This window comes from Eulemur rufifrons, chromosome 7 (assembly GCF_041146395.1).
Source record: "Eulemur rufifrons isolate Redbay chromosome 7, OSU_ERuf_1, whole genome shotgun sequence".
Classification (NCBI taxonomy): domain Eukaryota; kingdom Metazoa; phylum Chordata; class Mammalia; order Primates; family Lemuridae; genus Eulemur; species Eulemur rufifrons.
Window position 1 is genome coordinate 31,641,787 of NC_090989.1, and position 24,899 is coordinate 31,666,685.

Consider the following 24,899-nt stretch of genomic DNA (forward strand, 5'->3'; position numbering starts at 1 on the left):
ATTTGGTTTTCCGATTGACTGTTATTGGCATATATAAATGCCTCTGATTTGTGTATATTAATTTTGTAGCCTGAGACTTTGCTATATTCGTTAATTAATTCCAGGAGTCTCATGGTTGAATCCTGGGGGTTTTCCAGATATAACATCATATCATCAGCAAAAAGTGAGAGTTTGATCTCTTCCTTCCCTATTTGTACTCCCTTGATTCTGCTCTCTTGCCTGATAGCTCTCGCAAGGACTTCCAATACTATGTTGAAAAGTAATGGAGACAATGGGCAGCCCTGTCTGGTTCCAGTTCTAAGTGGGAGTGCTTTCAGTTTTTCCCCATTCAGTATGATGTTGCCTGTGGGTTTGTCATATATGGCTTGTATCATTTTTAGGTAGGTTCCATCAATGCCTATTTTGTTAAGCGTTTTTATCATAAAAGGGTGTTGAATTTTGTCAAATGCTTTTTCTGCATCTAATGAGAGTATCATATGGTTTTTGTTTTTGCTTCTATTTTTGTGGTGAATTACATTTATAGATTTACGTATGTTGAACCACCCCTGCATTTCTGGGATGAAGCCCACTTGGTCGTGGTGGATTACTTTTTTGATAAGTACTTGGATTCGATTTGCTAGTATTTTATTGAAAATTTTTGCATCTATATTCATGAGGGAAATTGGTCTGTAGTTCTCTATTTTTGTTGTGTCCTTTCCAGGTTTTGGTATCAATGTTATATTGGCTTGGTAGAACGTGTTGGGGAGAATTCCATCCTTCTCGATATTGGAGAATAGTTTATGTAGGATGGGCACCAGTTCTTCTTTGTATGTACGGTAAAATTCAGGTGTGAACCCATCTGGACCAGGGCTTTTCTTTTTGGGAAGGTTTTTTATTGCTGTTTTGATTTCAGTTCTTGATATTGGTCTGTTCGGGTACTCTATTTCTTCCTGGTTGAGCCTGGGAAGACTATGTTTTTCTAAAAATTTGTCCATTTCCTCCACATTCTCCAGTTTGTGTGCATAAAGATTTTTGTAGAATTCATAGATGATATCTTGTATCTCTGTAGCATCGGTTGTGATTTCTCCTTTCATGTTCCTAATGGAGGTTATTAGAGATTTTAGTTTTGTGCTCTTGGTTAGTCTAGCCAGGGGTGTGTCTATTTTGTTTATCTTTTCAAAGAACCAACTTTTTGTTTTATTAATTTCCCTTATAGTTTCTTTGTTGTCCTTTTCATTTAATTCTGATTTGATCTTAGTAATTTCTCGCCTTCTGCTGGGTTTGGGATCGTTCTGTTCTTCTTTCTCCAGCTCTTTGAGTCTATTTGTTAGGTTGTCTATTTACATGTTTTCTGTCTTTTTGATATAGGCATTTATGGATATGAATTTTCCTCTCAGGACTGCTTTAGCTGCATCCCATAGATTTTGATAAGTTGTATCTCCATTGTCATTTAAGAATATCTTTTTATGAGGATTTCTGGTGGAAATGTCTCAAGCTTTCCTTGAGTGTCTGGTTTTTATTTATCTCATGGATTTAGAGAACAATTCAACTGTCATGTTTTCTTTTATATTTTAATATAAAATTACTAAGAGATCAATTAGGTCCATGTATTTTAGGACTTAACAGAATATATTTTGGTGGTGGTTCCTGTTGATGCTCTGTTTGAATCCCTTTGCCTCAGATGCATCCATACTCAAGTTAGACACAGTTGTGGCTGCTAAGTCTCTGCCTTCCTCTCTGAAAATTTACACTTGGCAGAATAGACTCTCCCGCAATTGGGAACCAGCCACAAATGATTACCTGAGCAGATACAAAAGGACCATCCCCTTGCTTCAAGCTGGAACCAACTTTTAATACCAATTGGTTTCAGAGCTCCTGGTAACAGCATGCTAAAGCCAAGTTCCATGGGGAAACCCTGTCTTTGCTTAGAATTTTTCCCCTGAACCATCCTATTTCTTAGGATGTATCATAGAAACCTGGTTTATATGGGAAAATATCCAAGGTATTTTTTATTGTAGTTGAGTTTTGATTGTAAGTTAAAGAAAGCCTGCTGGGATATCAAAAACTCATGTAAATACCTGGAATAAATAATCTTGCCCTAATAACTCAAAAGTCAGAAAGATTCTATTAAGTTTGGAGGTCTTTCTCACTAGATAAAAATATACTTTTACATTCTTTAGAATCTCATCAAATTCAAAGGTCTTTAGAGTTAGACATTTCCATTTCTATACACATTTTATATTTTTTGAAAAGCAAAGAAATGCAAACTCCTGTCAAGTGATCACCAGGGTGGGATACAAATATTTCTGTGGCTAGAGGACAAAAGGTGTGTACCTTACATACAGCAATTTGGGGCCACATGAAATATGAAAGCAACCATTGTGTAAGCCTTGAAGTTTGTGATATAGCAACTTCAGAGCTGTAATTAAGAATCCATTTAGCACTCCAGCTGAAACAGATGGTCCTATGTAACCCCAATTTACTAGGATAGTAGGTGTTTTCTTAGTGGATGGAGCATCTCAGTTAAATGGATTGGTTACTGACTCCATTAATTCAACACCCAAAAGATTTAAAATTATGTATAAAATATTTTATTTATTTATTTATTTTTTTTGGCTTAACTTTTTTTAGGAGGTTGTTTTTTTTTTTAATTTAATTTTACAGAATCAAAGAGTCTAACAGTATATCTTGTTAGATACAGTATGTCCTCATAATGTATACATTATTTCTTGTACAATGATATGAAATAATATGGGAAATATTCATGATAAATTATTAAGTGAACAGTGCAAGTTAAAAACAATAGTTTCATATTTTTTTCCCTGATCATCACCTAAATACAAATCTGGAAACGACACCAATTGGACATCAGACTGAGGTGGGGGGTGGGGGAGGGGATGGGGGTATGCCTACACAATGAGTGCATTGCGCACCGTTTGGGGAGTGGTAACACTTGAAGGTGCTGACTCGGGAAAGGGGGGATGGGGAAAAAAAAATAAAATATTTTAGATTGTGGATCTCAACAGAGAGGGTAGTAACACTCAGGAGAATGTGCTCCTTAAGAATTTTGGGGAGCACTTTTTAGTTGTAAAATACAAGGGAGACATTATAAGAATTTGGTGGAAGGAAGCCAAGGAGGATAGATGCCCAGTAATATGTTTCAAGTGTGGCTTGAAAATGTTCCACCAGCTGCTGACCCAGGAAAATAGCCAGTATTTAGACAGCATTACCTACAATACAACTTCATTTCACTTATAAATGCAACAAAGTTTGCATGGTGTAAACATAACTAAATTGTTAATACTATGTAAATGGAGATAAGTTTGTGATTTCCTTTGTTTGTACTTTATCCTGAACTATTAACCATTTCAGATAATCAGATCATCAAAGACCACTAAGTTGTTTGCAGTCATCAATATAAAACACCTGTATCTATTTAAAGCTGTCACATATATGGCATTGAATTTATAAGCCTAGGGACAAGCATCTGATTACTTAATTTTGTCTTCCAATGTATTTTGCTTGAGAATTTGTATGTCACAGTAAATATATTTATTATGTAGATTAATTTTCTTTGTTTCTTTTTATATCATAATTGTGGCATCAAAATAATTTTTTTAAATAATGTATGAAATTAGGCTATATTAAGTATGAATTTCCTTCAAGTATAATGAAATGATTTTTTTTTCATAAAATAAAAAGACTAGATCAGATACATTCGAGAAACACTAGTTTAAGGAATCAAAAACATAATATCAATATTTTCTGTGAAGTAGAAATATTTGCATTTTAAAAAAATATTTTATGTACCGGTAACATTTTACAAAAATTTGAAAACTAAAAGAATTCATGAATAATATTGTAATAATGAATATATTTGGATATAATGATAATAGTTTAGCAATATTGTTGAAGTAGACTTTTTAAAAATATCAATAACACCACCACAATTGTTAAACGTACAATTTACAACAATAATGAAAAACAGTAAGTCTAGGAATACTTTTTTAAAAGTTATTTGTGACCTTATAGAAAAATTAAAGTGCTTTATAAGGAGATATTAAAGAATATCTAAATAAAATAATAGTATTAGAGTCATATGAAATCTCAACAATTTGATTTAAGATTTAACACAATATCAAAGAAAATTCTATGAGAGTTTTCCATTAAACCTGACAAGCATACTCTAAAATCTACATGGACAAAGGGCCAAGAATAGTACAAGGTGGAGAGTTTATCCTACCAAATATAAAAACTTATTCTGTCTTACAAAATTGTTTTGTCAATGAAATAGAAAATCTGGCCTATGGAATGAGATAGAACACACAGGAAGAAAATTAGGAACATACAGAATCTTTATCTATGACAGTGGGTACTGCAAGTCACTGATGGAAAAGATGTACTTTCCTGTAAATGGAGGCAGAAAAATCAGCTGTGCTCATTAAAAAAGAAAAAAAAAAAAAAAAAAGGTGAATCCTACATTCACACCAATCACAACACTCTAGCTAGATAGAACAAAAATTTAAATGCAAACCTAAAAGATTAGGAGATCATACAGAATATCTTTATCTTGAGATGATGATGTTCTAAAATAAAATCCCACAGTTGCTAACTATATGGAAACAGATCGTTAATTTCAACAGTATAAGTATTTCTTTTCATGAAAAGATGTAATAAAAGGAATGGAAAAAGAAATCACAAACCGAGGGAAGATATTACAGGCATAAGATTAATGCTGAGGGTATATAAAGAACTGCCAATCTAAAATGAAATGGCAAGCATTTTTTTTTAATGAGCAAAAGTCATGAATAGGCATTTAATTAAAAAAAAGACACTCAAACGGCCCAAAACATGTAAAGAGCAGTAAAGAAAATGAACATTAAAACAATAACAAGATACTATTTCAAAACGATCAGATTGATAAACATGTAAAAGCTTGTCAACATCAAGTGTTTGCAAGGGTACTATGAAGCTTACATTTCATCTTTTGCTAGTAAGAGTGTAAATTTAAACAGCATTAGAAAAGATTTTCCAGTATCTAAGAAATTCGAACATTCGTATGTCCTACAACCAAGCAATTCTACTCCTAGATTTATATCCTGAAGAAATTCTTGTGCATGAATATCATTAGATAAATTTATTAAAAATTCAAAAAACTTTATTTAAACTTTATTATTTTAAAATAATGGCAAACAAAATGTCCATGGATAGTAAGATGGATACATAAAATGCATTTTTAGTTTATTACACAGAAATGACAAAATTAAATAATGCTATACACAGCATAAATAAATATCAATAATCACGTTGAAAGGAAGAAGTCATGGAAGAACAAATTCAAACTTTTACTTCTGATAGTTAACATCAAAAGCAAATTTTTCACGCCCCTAGACCCTCTAAAATTTTGTTTATTATAAATCAAATTATAAGAGTCTATCATTGCAAATCATCTTTCCCAAAATAAATGTCTAAAATTTTATCATGCAACATGTCCTGTATAATGATATTTCAGTACATTATTTGAACAGCCACTTGAATTTGGCACCATATGCATTATAGCCAATTTTTAGTATACTGAAATAAATAAGATCATGATGCAATTAGTGTTGCTTATAATAGATATGTACAAAACTTAATTAAAATATGATAAATAGACGATTTTTCCCATTAAGCTGCCATATTATTTTTGGAGAACATCTGTTTATTTACAAACCATGTTATACTCTTTGTTCTTGATGTGCATGCTAATGATATTATTGCAATATACATCAGTGAACTTTTACAAGATCAAATATGGATAACAAACTAAATATTTGGGACCGTATCAGTACATTTGAGAATATGTTCTACTCTCTTAGTCTCATCTTCTTGGCTTCAGAATATAATTTCAGGCCAGGCGCGGTGGCTCACGCCTGTAATCCTAGCACTCTGGGAGGCCGAGGCGGGTGGCTCGTTCAAGGTCAGGAGTTCGAGACCATCCTGAGCAATAGCGAGACCCCGTCTCTACTAAAAATAGAAAGAAATTATCTGGCCTACTAAAAATATGTATAGAAAAAATTATCTGGGCATGGTGGTGCATGCCTGTATTCCCAGCTACTCGGGAGGCTGAGGCAGTAGGATCGCTTAAGCCCAGGAGTTTGAGGTTGCTGTGAGCTAGGCTGATGCCACGGCATTCACTCTAGCCCAAGCAACAAAGCGAGACTGTCTCAAAAAAAAAAAAAAAAAAAACAGAATATAATTTCAATACTTTTTAAACCTGTTCCATAAAAAGAAAATATGTAACCTTTAAATTGATAGAAAAATATGCTTAAATTGATAATATGCTTCATAATTTAAAATTCTTTTATAATTACAATAATATGATTCCATAGTGACAAAACTGATTAAAGGCAGATAACTACTATTAGGTAGCCTGACCTACACAGTAGGTCACTATGGCAGTATTTGAGAGGAAAAGTCAAATGGAAACAGATAATATGAAATCCTGAAAATGAGTGTAAAGTTTGAAATGTCTCACTACAGACAAGGATAAAAATGTATTAAAGCAGCCCAAAAGAAAAATACCAAGGTATTGCTGACTATAAATTTAATTTTTGTCAATAATATAACATAAATACAAAACATAAAGTTAAACAAACAAAATCGAACTAATGATCTTAGCTTAATCAGTGGACTAAACTAAATCTAAATTAGCAAAGTAAACTAATTCTGTGTGATCTAGGGTTTCATTACATGAAAGAACTATAGTCTAGAACAAGATTTGAAGTGTATAGTTTAATATGAACACTGACAGACTTGACTGCTTCCAAAAAGAAAGACGAGTGATAAGATTAAAAACATAACATGAGATCACGTGAGGCTCAATGAAGAAACAGACTGTGTGGTACAGGTTACAGAAAGACAGGAGGGACATGAGAAACAATTTCCCATATTGGAACGCCACGCTCATGGCAAAGTGTTACACTTGTTTTAAGTGGCTCTGCAGGACAAATTCAACAGAAGAAAGGATTTTCTAACAAAACAAACATTCAAAAATGCAATGGATAATATCCCCACTAATGGATATTTAGCTTCTATCTGGATAAAACTAGTAGTGTTGAAACAAGGATTCAAGTGTTGGGCAGAGATTTAACAAAACAAACCCTTTACTTCTCTTCAGACTTTAGATCTACTGCTTTATACAATATATTGTGGTATCACTTTATTTACTCAAGGTTTAATCTAAAGTGATAGGCATATAGGATCTAGGCAAAGACTTTAAGGATTAAATTGGTTTGACTGCAACATGAGTTAATTTGAACCAAATGATTATACAGTACTTGAGGATTATAAATATTGAACTGTAAAAACTAGTCCCTAAACAACAAAAACCAGTCCTGAAGTGTGCTAATGTTATGGATATACTGGTTTCGGCTGTTAATTCTTCTATTCCTAACCATTAGGTAATGTTAATTATAATACATGAATTAGAAAATATACAGCTTGTTAAGCTTTTGTACTCTGACAATGGCAAAACAATTGCCTTGGCTTGCAGGGTAACCTGTACCACTCTATTACTGATGTTGCTGCTACTAATACTACAACTGCTAACATCACTTCTACTACTGCTACCGCTACCGTCACAACTAGAGCTATTGCTTCTGATATATACTATTGCTATACTGAAAATACTAACACTACTAAGAAATAACATCTACTGAATTGTTATAACATGCTACTTGATTTGGTATATTATTCCCCTAAGCAACCCTACAAATATTACTAGGTACTATTATTAGCTCGGTATTTTTCTTTTTTTTTTTAATTTCAGAATATTACGGGGGTACAAATGTTTTGGTTACATAAATTGCCTTTGTATCATTTGAGTCAAAGTTAAGTGTGCCAATCACCCAGATAGTGTGCATTGTTCCCGTTAGGTGCGAATTTACCTATCCCCTCCTCCCCTCCCACCTGACTGATTTCTGATGAATGTTATTTTCGTATTAGCTTGATCTTAAAGATAACTCTACTATGGCAAGTTTAGGTTAAGAAAGTTACCCAAGATCATACAGGTTTAAAGTGGCAGGGCCAGCATTTGAAATCAGGCCATGGTTTCGGAATTTATGCTCTTAGCAATCTCTAGTCAAGGAAAACCATCAATGGATTGTGCTATTATCATGACTTCTAAACATAAAAGTAACATTCATTTATAGGAGGAAATTTTCTTCAAATATAGAACACTATTCTAATTACATCTTTACACTGTTCGTAGCAACTCAAAACTCAATCTCTTTGGTAATTCTATTCATTTATTTTTCTTATGCTTTGCAAGTGTTCTTCATAGAATCTAATATTTTTATAGCATCAGAAATTATGATTAAGTATCAGTTGATTGTTTGATAATGTTTGCTATTTGTCCTCCATTATGTTGAAATCTTCTTGCCTATGTTATAAGACAACACTTGAACCCGACCTTAGAACGCAAGTATATATTTCCGGAGAAGGTAGCCTTCTTTACCATAATATGAGCTTGATGTCATCTAAATACCAAAGTTAGTACACATAGGGACGACTTTTTTTTCATTTAGTAATATCAAGAAGAAGGAATAATGATTTAAAAGTCTGTCATTTTTACCATATAATTAATTAGAGACAAATGGAGTGGCCTCTATGAGTATCAACATGTCACAGCCTGAGAAATCATGTAATTTTTAAAGAAATTCTGATTGAGTGAATTGGCCATCATCAACTAGTTCAATGATAACTCCTTTCTTGGTTCTCTTTATATATTTGTACCCTAGCCTTTGAAAGGATGATAATTTCTCCTTACAAGACTCAGTAATACGTATACCTCTTCAGATACAAATGTAATAGATAGGGAAAATCCTACATTTCTTCAATATTTTATGAAATTGGGGAAAATCACCAAAATGAGTTCTCTAGTTTATACAAATAAGTCAGTAGAACATTCATTTCACTAGAGGAACAGAACATAAAATTCAGTTAATATTAATTTAGGAACAGGAGTTTATTAAAACAGAATATATTTATAGATATCCTCTAATGAGAAAAGAAAAACAAACACTGCCTATATTTTGGATATACTCGGCGAATAAAGCAAAATCAGGTAAATGCAAATATTGATGATACAATAAAAATCTTCCTGTTAGCATATTAGGCTAAATCAGTGGTAACCAACCTTTTGGCCCCAGGAACCAGTTTCATGAAAGACAATTTTTTCACGGAAGGGGCTGCAGGGTGGGTCAGTGGCTGAGCTCTGAGGCTGGTCCATGGCCAGGGGTTGGGGACTGCAGCCTTAAATCAAAGTATGTTTGAGTGTCTTCATTAATATTTATAAAATCTACATCAGATATTTAAGTTGGTTCTTTCTGGAGTCAACCAAAGGAAAGTTCATGTTGTAGTTTAAAGATAAATACCTAAATAGTTAACAAAATTAGCCTAAAATCTACATTTTTTTTAAAAAAGAAAGTTTTCTTAAGCAAAAGTTCTATAGTGCCAATGGATTTAAGCTCCTCATTAATAGCACATGCATATACGATGCCTACAGAGTGTGCTATTTTAAGCATTCATGCAATCTTTACAACAATCTTATGGGGATAAAATTAGCATCTTTATTGTACATATGAGGAATAGAGGAAGAAAAAGGCTAAGAAATTTATCCAACATTGACTTCAAGTTCTGGACTGTGAATAAATACCTAAAGTAGATGATGCCACAGTTTCCTCTGAACCTTCTTTGCAGTGAAGCAAACAGTCTCTATTTCAAAAATGTTCTTACCAATGGATTTGTCACTAGAGTTATTGGGGGGGGGATATAAACAAAAAAGGACTGGTTTAGAGACAGGCATGTGCTTCAACCAACCAACCAGAGCTAACAAATCTGATTTTATGGACTTTCACTGTCACTATTGAGGGGGTTGAACTTATTATACTGAGTCTTCAAAGAGAAATGGCTATAAACCAGAGACAATGTCCCTGAGAATAGAAGCAGAAGAGACAGATAGACAGACGGGAAAGAAGAAGGAAGGATGGAAGTAGGGAGGAAAGGAGGGAGGAAAAAAGGAGAGAGGGAGGGAGGGAGGAAGAGAAGAATGGAAGTAAGGGAAGGAGGAAAGAGAGGGAAGAAAGAAAAAGAGTGAAGACAGAAAGATGAAGACAAGTTTTCTGAATATATCCAGTTTAAATAAATAAATAAAAACCCAGAGGCTTTTCAGATATATGAATAATTTATTTGTGTAAAGCAAAATGAAATAAATTTCTGTTAATACAAATAAAAGAGCATTGACTAATTAATTTGTTTTGGATACAAAACTAAACAGAGCACTGTAATGGCTAACAAAACACTGTAATTCTCATCTTGATTCTTTCTATAATGAAAATATCCTTAATCTCTTTTATATAGTTGCATTTTATAAGATTTATATAACAAAGGTGAGCAACACCTAAAAATGTTTGAAAACCATAGTTTTGAATGATTTTTTTATATCCTTTCACACTCTCACAGTCTATATTTTGCATTTCCTTTTTTTGACAACAAAAAGATCAAAATATGTCCACTGATTATCAAAGAGTACTTTTTCATACTGTAGTAAAAGGAAACGAAAATAGAAATTATTCAATCCTGATATGGTTTCAGAAATTTTCTAGGTTTTTAGATAAGTTAAGTTGCATTTTCTATTAATCTTTTTTTTCAAAGTCTTTTTTCCATTGGATATTCTTTCATCACTATTAAGGTTATACTTTCTGAGTTTTTATTGCTTTTCATTTTTAATTCTTGTCTTTTAAGACCATTTATGAGACTCATTTTATCATATACTTAAAAATATAGCAAACTTTTGAAAAATTAGAAGATATCTACAATATCTGAACTCAACGTGGAATTTTCATTAAAAGAATATTTGCAATCAATAAAGAAAATACTGGAAACTTCACATAAAACTGTGCACACATCATGGATAAGCAGCCTCATTTAGGGAGATGAAGCTCAAAAGAATAACAACTATATGAAGAGATGCTTAAGGTCTCTAGTAATCAGGGAAATGTTAACTTAAATAAGATATACTACATTTACCCATCAGAATGGTAAACTTGCAGAGATAGAAGCCTCACCCTGTATAGGTGAGGCATGCGTAGACTAGAACTCTCATGTACTGCTAATAGGAGTGTAGAATTGGAAAGCCATAATATAAAGCTTTGTGAAATATTAAATGAAATTAATTATGCATATGCTTTAAATCTAGCTATTTTACTAGAGAAAAACTCATGTTAGTTTGTAAGAGAACAAAAGGTATGCTAATAATCATTGCAACTGCGTTTAGTTTAATGGAAGCTTGCAATAATCTATGTGTTCAGGACTAGGGGACTGAATAATTAAAATACAGTGATGGTTACTATGGAACAAGACACATCAGAAAGAAGCAATGGACTAGGCACACATACAGTAGCATGGGTATCATTAACAGCATTGAGTGAAAAACATAGGAGAAAAGAATGGGATTTACAGCATTATACCTGTATCACTTATGTGAATTGAACATACACATACACACACAACAATAAGTTTAAGGGCCTGCTATGCACTGAATGTTTTTGACCTGCACTAAGTTTATATGTTGAAACTCTAATCTTCAATGCGCCTTGGCCGGGCGCGGTGGCTCACGCCTGTAATCCCAGCACTCTGGGAGGCCGAGGCGGGTGGATTGCTCGAGGTCAGGAGTTCGAGACCAGCCTGAGCAAGAGCGAGACCCCGTCTCTACTAAAAATAGAAAGAAATTATATGGACAACTAAAAATCTATATAGAAAAAATTAGCCGGGCATAGTGGCGCATGCCTGTAGTCCCAGCTACTCGGGAGGCTGAGGCAGTAGGATCGCTTAAGCCGAGGAGTCTGAGGTTGCTGTGAGCTAAGCTGACGCCACGGCACTCACTCTAGCCTGGGCAACAAAGTGAGACTCTGTCTCAACAACAACAACAACAACAACAAAAAATAATAATCTTCAATGCGTATTTGGAGGTGGGACATTTGGGAACTAGTTAAGGTTAGATTAGGTTAGGAGAGTAGGGCCCACATGATGAAATTAATGCCCTTATAAAAAGACAAAAAGAAAGGAGAGCGCTCACTCCAGGAGCATGCACCAAGGAAAGGCCATGTGAGCTCACAGAGACAAGGTGGCTATTGACAAATCATGAACTGGGCAATCGCCAGAGACCAGATCTGCCAGAACATTTATCTTGGACTTCCTAGCTTCCAGAAATTTGAGAAATAAATTTCTGTTCTACAATCCACCCAGTCTATGGTATTTTGTTATAATACCCCAAACTAGGACAGTGCTTAGAGTGGGTAGCTATAGGAGATGTAAAGGAATCATGGAGAAAGGGAGAAATAAATAAAAAGAAAGGGGTCTTGCTGTAAATGATGATATTGGCTTATAGTTAACAGAGGAGTCTGCTTAACATAACTTTCTGTTGTTAGGGAAGCCCAGAAAAAAATGCTAAGCAAGCAAATGATTAGACTTGAAATTCTACATCATGCAATTATTAATCACTCATTTACCAATATCTAATTCATTATGAAATTATGTTATTTTAAGATGCTTAATTTTTTTTCAAATTCCTCTACTTTATCTCATTTTCAGCAACATCATACATGTCCTAGTTACTATTGTCTTAAACGACATAAGTCACTCCAAATTCATCCTTGTCTCACTCCAATTTATTTTCCAAAACTGCAGTCAGATGAGCTTATTGAATCAAAACCCGTAGTTGATCCTATCACTCTACACATCTTTGTTGTTTTCCCACTGCTCTCAGATAAACACCAAGTACTTAACTTGTTGTCAAGGCCCTATATAGGGCCCACCAACCCTCCAGCTTTGTATCACACCATCCATACTCCCATTCAGTTCTTTCTTCCTTTATCTGGAGCATCACGTTTTCAGGAAAGCCTCCCTGATCTCCTAGACTATGCTGTATCTCCACATTATATTCTCTTGGGGCATAATATATTTCTCTTTAATAAAACATGTTGTACCTTCAATTTTACATTTGTTTGATATTGATTACCATGCATGCCACCATTAAAATCTAAACTCCACAAAGTCAGGAATTGTGTCTGCTTTCTGTTTATTTCCTCCCTGTACTTTGCTCACAGTAGATATTGAATGGAAAGGAGTGAAATGTTCAAGTACCGAAATTAAAAATGAAAGCACTTACGTTAATATGTCTAAAATAGATACATTAATAAGCATGCAGATTTTATATACTGAAGAGTTTTATTAATATTTAGAAAAAAAAACTTAGATGTTTGGTACTTGAAATATACATGATATGAATGTGCATTTTATTAATTTTATTTTTCCTCCCATATACTTTTCAAATGTATATCCAAGATATGTGTCTCTAGCCTGGGAGAGACTTCTGTGGTGGGGCATAAAATAGAAGTTATGAGTCAATAATATGCATTTCTGGCTATTGTTTTCCAGAACCTCAACAGTCTTTTATAAAAAGAAAAGGGACATAGGCTCTTGGGAACCAGCACTCTGGCATCAGGTTGCAAGACTGGCCTGTTCATCCTCAATAGTGACCTGGCCAAATTAGGCACTGAGTGCTTCCAGATGCTTGAATCTGAGGGGGATTATCTGCACCTAGATATAATAGGTGGGCATTTTGTTCCTAGCATCACGTTTGGTCACACCATGGTAGAAATCCTCAGAAAGAAGCTAGGCCAGGACCCTTTCTTTGACATGCACATGATGGTGTCAAGGCTGGAACAGTAGGTAAAGCCAACGGCTATAGCAGGAACCAATCAATACACCTTTCATCTCGAGTCCACTGAGAACCCAGGGGCTATAATGAATGACATTTGGGAGAAGGGGATGAAGGTTGGCCTTGCCATCAAACCAGGAACTACACTTTATAAGTATTTGGCACCATGGGCTAATCAAATAGATAATGGCCTTGGTTATGACAGTGGAACCTGGGTTTGGAGGGCAGACATTCATGGAAGATATGTTGCCAAAGGTTCACTGGTTGAGGACCCAGTTCCTATATTTGGATATAGAGGTCAAGGTAGGGGTAGGTCCTAACATTGTCCATAAGTGTGCAGAGGCAGGAGCTAACACAATTGTGTCTGGCAGTGCCAGTATGAGCAGAGAAGACCCCAGATCTGTGATCAACCTCTTAAGAAATGTTTGCTTAGAAATGTTCTCTTGATCAATGAAACCATAAGAAGCCCAACGTTTCTGCTTATGAAATCTCCTTTTTTATCAGAAAATAGGAATATTGACTACCAAATCACATTGCAGTTGAGGCAGTACTGCTTTTAGAAGCAATTAGTCATTCCAGTGATTAAAATCTATTATAAAATTGGTGTGCATAACCACATTTTTAGTGATGCAATTTAAACATTAATGTGGAGAAATAAGTCAGTTTTTACTGGGAGACTTCATTTTTATAAAGAGTAAAAATAGCTCTGTATTAAGAAATGTGTCTTAATGCCTAAGGAAGGCATAATAGCTACTATGAAAAATTTTTTTTTTGTATTTCTGAGAAAAATTTTCAGTTTCTCAGCTGTTTTCCAAATGCAAAGGAAATCTTTATGTTTTTCCTATTTCATGTTATTTGTGATTTGTTTATATGCTTGATAATATGAGTAGAATGGAATTTAAAACTACGAACTTCGGTGGGATGGCATATCATAAAAAAAGGAAGATATAGAAAAGGAGAGGAGCAAGAGAGTAAGAGAGGAGATAACAGACGGTAGACAGAAAGGTACATACATATATACAGATGGAAGGAGAGAGGTTGAATTTGATTCCCAAAGAATGGGAGGAAGAATAAGGTGGGCAGGTGCCCTAAGTAGCCAAATCTAGAGTCCACATGCTCTGAGCCTGTGCCTCTCTCCCACGCAGTCCAAAGAGAGAAGGCAACACCGCAGTGTGTAGAGGCTGCACAGTGCTCTTCGGGAAGCCAGACTGTAACTACAGGGCTTCCAGACTAAGCAAAACCTCTGCTATCTAATTCAAAAGACTATTTAGCATTGCCAAATAGAAGGTGATTGGTCACCATAATGGACTGAATAACCGAAACCCTTCTTCCCGTTTCCTTACATAAAGCAATAGAGCATAAATAGAGTGATGCTTGTCAAACAGTGGTTTTTGGATGACAGAATCATTCAGTTTTATAAAAATGGAGATTTCTGTGACCCACCCAACATAGACAAATTAACACAGAATCTCAGGGCTTATAGCTCTAAACCATGCGTTTTCAAAAAGCTGCACTTATGCACACTGAGATTAAGACTTACTCAGAGAAGGGCAGGTTGGACAGTCACAAGGGAGAGCACCAGGGATGCTGCCCAAATCAGTAGCTTTGTTATTGTTCAATAGTCTGACTAAATTCATGTCTCAGTGAAGACTCACATCAAAAGAAGAGTCCTGAAAACTTGGGAACAGGAGATGTAGTTAGCCTAGAATAAATCACAGCATGAGACATCCAATGGTCAAAGGGCCTAGACCAGAATAGGAAACTTGGAAATAAAACACTCTCCGAGGACAAGGTACGGTAGCTGTTCAAAAGACTGCACTGAATCTAACTGGTTCATCTCCATGTAATGGACAAAGTCATGGGAGAAGAAGGACCAGAAAACAGCAATGTGAAAGATTGATTTCACAGTAAATGTTGATTCCAGCTGCTGAGCCTCTTCTAGACTTTTTTCTATTGTGATAGCAACTCCTCCTCATACATGGTCAGCCTGAGCAAATAAATAGGAGTATGTTATTGGGGTTAGATGTGAGTATGTGAAGAAACAAGCCTAATTGTCACCTAAGGTCTAATTGGCTTTTTAAAAATAAGGCATTTTAGTGAGGAATGTTCTAGACTAATGAATTTTATTCAAGTTTTTTTTTTTTTTTTTTTTTTTTGCCAAAACATTAACCACAGCTAGCATAGAGAGTATACTTACTTAGGACACACCTGGAAAGAAACTAGAAATGATTTTATTACATGAGGGGAAAAAAAAAATTAAACATTGCAACATGCTATTATTGAAAAATAAGGCCGGGCGCGGTGGCTCACGCCTGTAATCCTAGCACTCTGGGAGGCCGAGGTGGGCGGATCGTTTGAGCTCGGGAGTTCGAGACCAGCCTGAGCAAGAGCGAGACCCCATCTCTACTAAAAATAGAAAGAAATTATATGGACAGCTAAAAATATATATAGAAAAAATTAGCCCGGCATGGTGGTGCATGCCTGTAGTCCCAGCTACTTGGGAGGCTGAGGCAGGAGGATCCCTTGAGCTCAGGAGTTTGAGGTTGCTGTGAGCTAGGCTGACGCCACGGCACTCACTCTAGCCTGGGCAACAGAGTGAGACTCTGTCTCAAAAAAAAAAAAAAAAAAAAAAAAAAAGAAAAAAAAAAAGAAAAATAAGAGGGAAATAAGTGCTGCAAGTGGTCATTTTCTACTTATTTGACAAGGTATTTTTTTTCACTCAAGATATACTATTTTTAGGTGATTGTTCATTCAGTTACTCTACTTCATGTTAACAAGGGAAATCTACTTCACTTGACATGAGCTTTGATTCATAGTCCATAAACTGAAGAAAAAATAAAAATGCAAACATGAGACACACAGAAGCAATTTATCCACCCTGTCTTTCAGTTGACAGATGAGCTTCAAATTTCTAGTAATGTGTTTTAGCATGAAATCAAGAGATGTCATTCAAAGATAAGTAAAGAATAAAAAGCGTGGCAAAAAACAGTGGTCAGAAACTAAAATCTCCAAGATATAGTGCCCAAGAAAATGGCGAAGTAGCTCTGTAGATAATTTCTTCTTAAACTGTTATGTTCCCCTCACTTATTCTTTTTATTTTAAATTCACATTATCTTACATCCATTTACCTCATCAAATTTTACATTTATTTCCTCAGTTTCAATTTAAAGATTGACTATTCCAAAACCAGTTAAAAGGCTTCAGCTAAAACACATGATTCAAGCAGTGGCAAAGCCCAGATTGCTCTGACAGAGTATCAGAAACGAAGTAAAATACACAATTTGTTGCTTAACAAATGGACGATCAGAGTGGCCCTTTATTTTGCTTTGACTAGTTGGCTGGGTAGACACCTCTAGGGAAAGTCAGCAAAACTAGTTTTCAGAGGTTGGCAAGAGTTTCTTAGGGAATTCTGAGTATCCTACTTTGCAAGAGAGATTACAGTTTAATATGCTCTCTCTGAATATCTTTTCTTATTACCTAATTGGTTGAAGTTATTAAAAACTTCTCAGCGAGTTGAGTTTCAATTCACACCTTGTAAAAAAGGCTAAAATATGCACACAGAAGACTCTTGTAACAGAAAGAGCAGTGTTGCTCTTTGGAATGACTCATTATAGCACAAAAAGTAGGGCCTGAAGGTAGACTATGAGATTTAACACTCACCTCTGTGGAATAGGTGAAGTGCAACATTTAACATCAATCTTTACTTTTCAGTTAATACAGCTCATTATGGACCAGATGGTTTAACTGTTCTGCCATTTCCTGCATAATTTTTTACAAGACTAGAAATTTGCCTTTTTTAAAGAAAAGTAAAATGTCATAATAGTGAGATGTGTAGTTTCAAGGTGAGATGCTAAAAGTAATTTGGGATTCATTTAAAACAGTTTCTAAAATCCAGGTGAAATATTTCAGTAGTGAAGTGTTTTTAGGAGACATTTAAATATTCACCTATAATTCTTTTATGTGTATCATTATACTTACCTCAGTTGTACGGCTCTGAGTAATTTTTCTGCATTTTGATTGTATATACAAGGAAGAGCTATTTGATTCATTAGTTATTCAAATAAACCTCCAACGTCTGTGAATAGAGATTCATGCACTGGCTATATTTCTATGCCCTCAACACATTTTATTGAAATATTTGGCTCAATAATGCACTTTTTCTACTATGATGTCTATGTGATAATTACTAGTAAGTTTCAATTATTAAAAAAAGAGCTAGTATTTGAGTATGACATAGATACAGCTTTACGGATGATTATTGCATATGAAACATAACATTCCATAAAATGTCCAAAGACTTCATATAACTAAGATTCCATCTTTATATTAGAAATAAAGAAACCCAAATAGCTCTACACTTACCTTGGTGTCTTTCTACATATGTCACAGACACCATCTGTGGAGCAGCTCTAGTTAGTATTAAGCTTCTTGTACCTAAAGCTGCTTTTTGTCTTCATGCTCCAGCATTCCATAAGTACATGTTGAAATCTGCTTGACCGTAAGTTTTACAGTCTGTTTCTTTTGTTTTGATATCCTTCATTTCTACCACCTTCTTTAAGTTGAGAGATATCAATTAGAAGTTCAAATATCTAATGGAAAAGTAAGATGGCCTTGGAAATTAACATACGTTCTGTCAAGCATTTGGTCCTTCGTAAGATTTTAAGCAAAAAAAAAGACCATTTGGTTATGGAATTTTAAACATTTCTCAGAAGACTTTAGCTCAATATGTCAAAGTAAAATCAAACCTAATTTACTTAGGTGAAAACATCAAAACATTTACTGAGAAACAAGAAAGTCTCTGTTTTACCGAAATCTAAAGAGTGTCAAACAAAAGTTCTACAAGGGCAGCAATAGAGTGTTTTTTGCAAACAGAGGCAGTGCATGGCAAGTTGTTGTATAGTTTAAATCCATTTCTGTAGGGAAAAAAAAAAAAAACCCAGCTATGGATGACTAGTTCTATTATGTTTTATTTCCTATTTTTAAACCATTTTTAGTTGTTTGCTATACAAAGCACTGTAAGATTATTCCACAAAAAGTACAGTAAGAACTGGCACGATGTTTTCTCTACCTAAATCAGTTGCAACTTTTTATAATATTCATTTAGTTTTGCTTCTCAATTCTTGTGTCAGACCCAGAAAATTATGTCTAACCCCTAGTAAGCACTTACTAAATATACTAAATAGCTATTTAACTTTAGTGACTTTTCATACAAAATTTACATACCATTTTAATCCTTGTAATAGTCTTTCTCCCAAATGTTTAGAACCCTCAACCTTCTAAATCTAACTCCAAAATTGTCACAGAAACAAAGACTTTTCTCCAGGGAAGTTCTTGCTGTGGTCTAACAATATTTTTGCTGTTTATTCATCTTTCCTTCCAGGTAAATATATTTCTATACTAGAGAATTAATTATTTTCTCATGCCCTACCAATAATGGCTTGATATATTTCCACTCTAAAAATTTTAACTCCAAGTACTTAATACTAGACACTTAGATTCTCAAAGCGTAACTCAGAGACTTCAACACTAATGATGAATGCACTTTGGAAGAATCTTCAGGATACAATTGATTTTACTGATGAAGTTCAATGCATGTAGTCATGGGTAAATTAAAATTTGAGAGCACCTTATCATTAGTATAAATATACTTAAAATAATTGGCATTCATCAATTGAATTTTCTGCAAAACAATTCCTTTAATCAATTTAACATGAATTATTAACTTATATAATGTTTCCACTGTGCTATGCTATTAGTTATAAATGTTGCTTTACTTAAATATTATTTGTACGAAGGTCACTATAAGATAAGATGGAATCAGTGAAAAACTGTGTGCAGGCGTGTGTGTGTCCATGGGAGTGCACCCTATGTTCTTTGCCTCCTCTGTCCTCCCAGGTAAGATCTTTGGCACAGATACTGCCATAGCAGTCCTAGAACATCACCATTGTCTCACAGATGGGAGGAAAAGTAGGAATGATTCAGGGAAAGAAGATAGAAGCGAATGCCGGCTGTGCTCTGGTTCACAATTTGGGGGATAACCACAAACTTTTAATTAGGGCCTTGAGAAACAACTGGATTATAGTTTTCTACCAATGCTTCATGAAGGAAAGAAAGTTGCTATATGACTCTAGGCTTTAAGAGGTTTCAGGGCAAAAAAGTAAAACATCCTCACATGTCATTTCTCATACCAAATAGCAGGAAATTTTGTTGTTGTTGTTGTTTACACCTAGAAGAAGATGAAATAAATGGGAGGAAGAAAGCCAAAGTGACAAAATACAAGACAGATATATTTTCAGCGTGATGAAATTTAATCAGCACTAGAGGGAAGGAAATGCTAATGGATAGAGAGAGAGATAGAATTGATATTACAAGAACTTAGAGTGGGTGTGGTAGTAAGGTAGGGCAGAAAGTTTTGCCTAGGAATGTTCCTGCTTTCCAAGATACTACAACAATTGCTATCTTCTTTTTATGAAGCATACCTTGATCTTCAGCAGTGAGTGTGAATAATTTGGAAGAATGATCTATTCTGAAGGGTTGCTGAAAAAGTATGGATGAAGGGAGAGGATATTTTAAGTCTTGCATGCCCAAAATTATCTTTGCTATATAGTATCACATGTCCACAGGGCTAGAAAGATGTAACCCTTCAGAAATGAGCATGGAGGATTAAAGATTTATTGTGTTAAAAAGAAACAAAAAATAGGAAAGAAAGCAAAAAAAAAAAATAGTTCTAATGTATTCATAAAGATGGAGAGTATCTGCTAAACATGATACAGAAGGTAGAAATATTAAAACAAAACACTGTTTAATTTTCCATGAGGAAAAAAAAAAAGGCAGGTGAATGGGAGGGAGTGTTTTCAACACAGTGAAATTTTAATACTCTATACTATGGAAACAAAACGAAAACACATTTCAACATCAAATCTATACAAATAAAATGACCCCAGTAGAAAACAGGAAATGGGATACATATCCAATTTGCCAGAGTAATATTTTAAAAGGAAAAATAAAGTCAAATTGAAATCCAAACAAACCTTTTTTTACACCTTGTTTACTGGGAAAACAATGAAAAGTTTAAACTAAAAATATGTAAAAACTGAAAATTTGTACTATCATGGTCATATAAAATGAGCACAACTTTATGCTAACTTACTGAACATTTGTAAAGAATAAGATTAAATTCTTCTACCTAGGATTGTAGCAATAATTCCTTGAAGTAGAATATTATCAATATAGACTTTAATAATGAGCAGAAATGCATACTTTGGTTAAGAAAAATATTTCCCTGTGTTCAATTTCTCCCTAACAATGCCTTCCTTACACTTTATTCATTTTGTGATTGTTTAATTAACATGAGCACAATTATCTTAAAAACATAATCAATCAATAGGTATCATGCATTGACTTTGTTCCTACACAAAAAGCATTGAAAATAGTTATTGTCTCCAGAAAATTAAGATATATGTTTTCTTTGTTTTTTTTCCCTAAGAACGTTCTGTATTGTTTTGTTTTTTGAGACAAAGTCTCTCTCTGTTATCTGGGGTAGAATGCAGTGGCGTCATCATATCTTACTGCAACCTCAAACTCCTGGGCTCAAGTGATCCTCCTGCCTCAGTATCCCGAGTAGCTGGGACTACAGGCATGTGCCACGACTCCCTGCTAATTTTTCTATTTTTAGTAGAGACAGGGGTCTCACTCTTGCTCAGGCTGGTCTTGAACTCCTAAACTTAAGCAATTCTCCTGCTTTGGCCTCCCCGAATGCTAGGATTAATTATAGGCACAAGCTACGGAGCCCAGCCACTAGAATATGTTTCTTTTTAAATGTTAAGTGTGTGACTTAGAAGTTCTTTTGAATCTGCATGTAATTCACTGTAGGTGCTGCCAACGGATTAAGTGAAATTAGATCTGATAAGGTGTATATGAGGAGGAAAGAAGAGACTCTACAGAACAAATAAAATTTTCATTGAGATTTACCAAAGCTTTATGTTTCACATTTTCCCCAAAGGCCAATTAGTTAATCCTTCACAAGTATTTCTTTTCTAAAAATGCTGTCATCTAAAAATAATCTTTCAATTAGAGAAAAGAATTCCTTAAATTGGACTCTAAATTCTCTAAAATATCTTTTCAGACAATGAAGACTATATAAATTTTCATAATAAATACGGAATAAAATTATCTATATTTTAGGAATATTGTATATGTAATTCATTTTTATATTCATTCTTTTAAGTCATAAAAAGTAATTTCATAAGGTGTTAATAGGAATGAAAGAATAAAAAGGCACTGTGACCCAGATCTGGCAGCCAGGCAAAGCAAATGTCGGTGAATTCATTTTTTGCCATAATTCTGTTTATGAATGGTGAAAAAATGTAAATACTTGAAATTGGAAAAAGCTGCATTAGTAGTAAACTTGGGTTTTTATAATGTGTTCTTAGAAGTGATAAATCAAAAGTAATGTGTGGAATTTATAACAGAAAAAATGAAATTAAGAATCCATTTTGATCCAAAAATCTAGGACTATAGTTGAGACATAAGTTTTCTTTTTAAATTCTAATTCTTACCTCATAAAACAATTCAACCAGTACTCCGCCCAATTATCTTTCACTTTAAAAAAGTGCCTGGCTACGAAGAAAGAGAAATGTTTATAATTTAGACTTAAATTGATAAATCTAATGTACCCTTTCCATTTGCCAAGATGTTTTGCCATTAATATAGGGAGACTCTGCAGGAACACTGATTATAAATATTCAAATGTGTTTTAAATTTACCATGTAACATGTGGCTCAATTTAGAAAATCTGCTACCCATCTAACACACTTTCTCCAAACTGGAAGAAAAGCTTTTCTTAAGTTAAATATATTTTATGTAGTATTGTGATGTGATTGCCTAAGAAATTTATAGCAATAAAGCAATTGCTTGTACAAACAAAATAGATACAATGAGGAATAAACCAGATGCCTTGTGTGAAAGTCTAATGTTCCTTTTCAAGAATATTTATAGATATGAGAGAGAAATTAGAATACAGCAGCAGATGAAGCACATAAAATTGTACCAATTTTTCTGAGCCAACCAGAAAATTGAAATTTAGCCTTTTATAATCCGAATGTGAACAATCCCTTAATGACTAACATACAGCAATGTAAATAGCAACCTTGTCTGCTTTGGTTACCATACCATATTTAAATTGGATGATTTAAAAAATACTAATTGCAGATCTGCTTGGCTTAGCTATAGTAAAATCAATCAGGAATTAATAAAATTGCATTTGAGTTTATCAGAGATACAAACCATTGTAGGAAATCACTTCATTAAAATAAAAACATTAAAAAGGTATTTAGTCTAATCACAACTTTTTTTGAGCTACATTTTAGCAAAAAACTATTTTATTGACATTTATAGCGTCATCATGTGGTGGACTAAAATGCTCACAAATTCTTTGACACTCTGTTAAGAGATGGGGTCTATTTCCCCTCCCTTGCATCTGGGCTGGTCTGTGCTGCTTGGACCAATAGAGTAGGGCAGAAATGACAACTTGCAGGATCTGGGACTCCCCTGGAGGTGAATGGCACTTCCTACCTTGGCCTTTTGGATCCTGAAGTACCAAATAAGACACTTGAACACTCTGCTGAAGAGATCAAAAGAAGTGACCTTGAAAATGTAGGAAGAGGGAGAGGGGCACAGCTGAGCAGAGCCTTTGAGCTGCCTCCACCAAGTTACTATATGCATGAGAGTGAAGCTCCCTGGCCATTCATCTGTATCCTATCAGCTCACCTGCCAACTGAACACCATCAAGTGACTCCACTTGATATCACATGAGCTAGAAGAATCACCCAGCTAAGCCCTGCCTGAATTTCTCACTCACAAAAGTGTGAGATACAATGAAATGCTTGCTGCTTTCAGCCACTACATTTTGAGGAAGTTTTTTACACAGCAATAACTAACCAGAAAACATAGGTTCTTAGAACTAAGACACTATGCAATCACAACAAGTGTATTCCAATACTGGCACTTATCTATCCTTTTGACATTGTAAATATATACATACTTTTTTCAAAGCAGTATGGCAAAATGTGAAGTGTTTCTGGAGACATGAAAGTTTTCCTGTGCTTTGTCTAAAAAAAATACTGTGTTAGGAATTTGACCTAAAGATAATCCAAGGAAGTAAAAATATTATCTATTTATATCAAGCTTACATATTGTGTGAAAATTGGTAACAATAACAGTAAAAATAAAGTTATAATAAATTATAGCATATCAACCAGGCCAATATTGTGTGTTAAGTAACATAATAAATTTGAAGACTACAGCTACATGAAAAATATTTATGGATTTTAAGGATTATAGAGTGGACAAAACATACTATATACTTTTATCTATTTCATTATACATATGTACAAATTATGTGCACTGCACTGGACAAAAACATGAAAAAATAAAAACAATACACTTAGAAAGAAATTTTTGAAGAATTTAAAACTATATTTTGTTATATTACTTGTATTTTAAAGTCATTGTGGCATGCACCTGCAGTTCTAGCTACTTGGCTTGAGCTAAGGAATTTGAGGTTGCAGTGAGCTCTGATTGTACCACTGCACTCTAGCCTGGGCAACAGAGTGAGATCCTGTCTCAAAAAAAAAAAAAAAAAAGTCATTAGTTGAGGAGAGGTTGGGTTGACACATCAAATAACAACTGAGAGTATGGTCTATATCCATGAACTTTTAAAAGACAGGTAAATTCAAAAAGTTTTGCAGAATTACTAAACAATGAAGCACCTTTGGAAAGGAAATAAAGTTACCTGTGAAACAATACAAATATACTACTCTTCAAATATAATGCCTCTTCAGTGTAACTTTAGGGAATTTGACATATGTTTGAAGTTTGCTTGACAGTTTGAAACAGAATCTACACTCTAATCATCTTGTATTCTTTGTATCTTCCTAATTCCATCATGTAGTTGGCACTTGGAGTTTTATGAATGATTAAATGAAAATCTGTGACATTTAATGTCACCACTGAAATAAAAATCAATGTTAAAATTCACACACACTGCATTTAATATATATAGATGTATATACTATTGCTATACTTGATAAATGATTTGTGATTCATCTAACAATTTTGTTAAGATAGAGAATGTTATGTCAAGTTATTTAATTTACAT

At 34.2% G+C, this 24,899-nt stretch overlaps 1 protein-coding gene and 1 pseudogene across 1 annotated transcript in view; one reads left to right on the forward strand and one right to left on the reverse strand.

Annotated features, from left to right (window-relative positions):
• Positions 1-14,188, forward strand: part of LOC138387726 (ribulose-phosphate 3-epimerase-like) — a 68,139-nt pseudogene extending 53,951 nt beyond the window's left edge.
• The window catches only part of ROBO1 (roundabout guidance receptor 1), a 1,084,421-nt gene that overhangs the window by 787,637 nt on the left and 271,885 nt on the right, over positions 1-24,899 (reverse strand). The gene's annotated exons all lie outside the window — the stretch shown is intronic.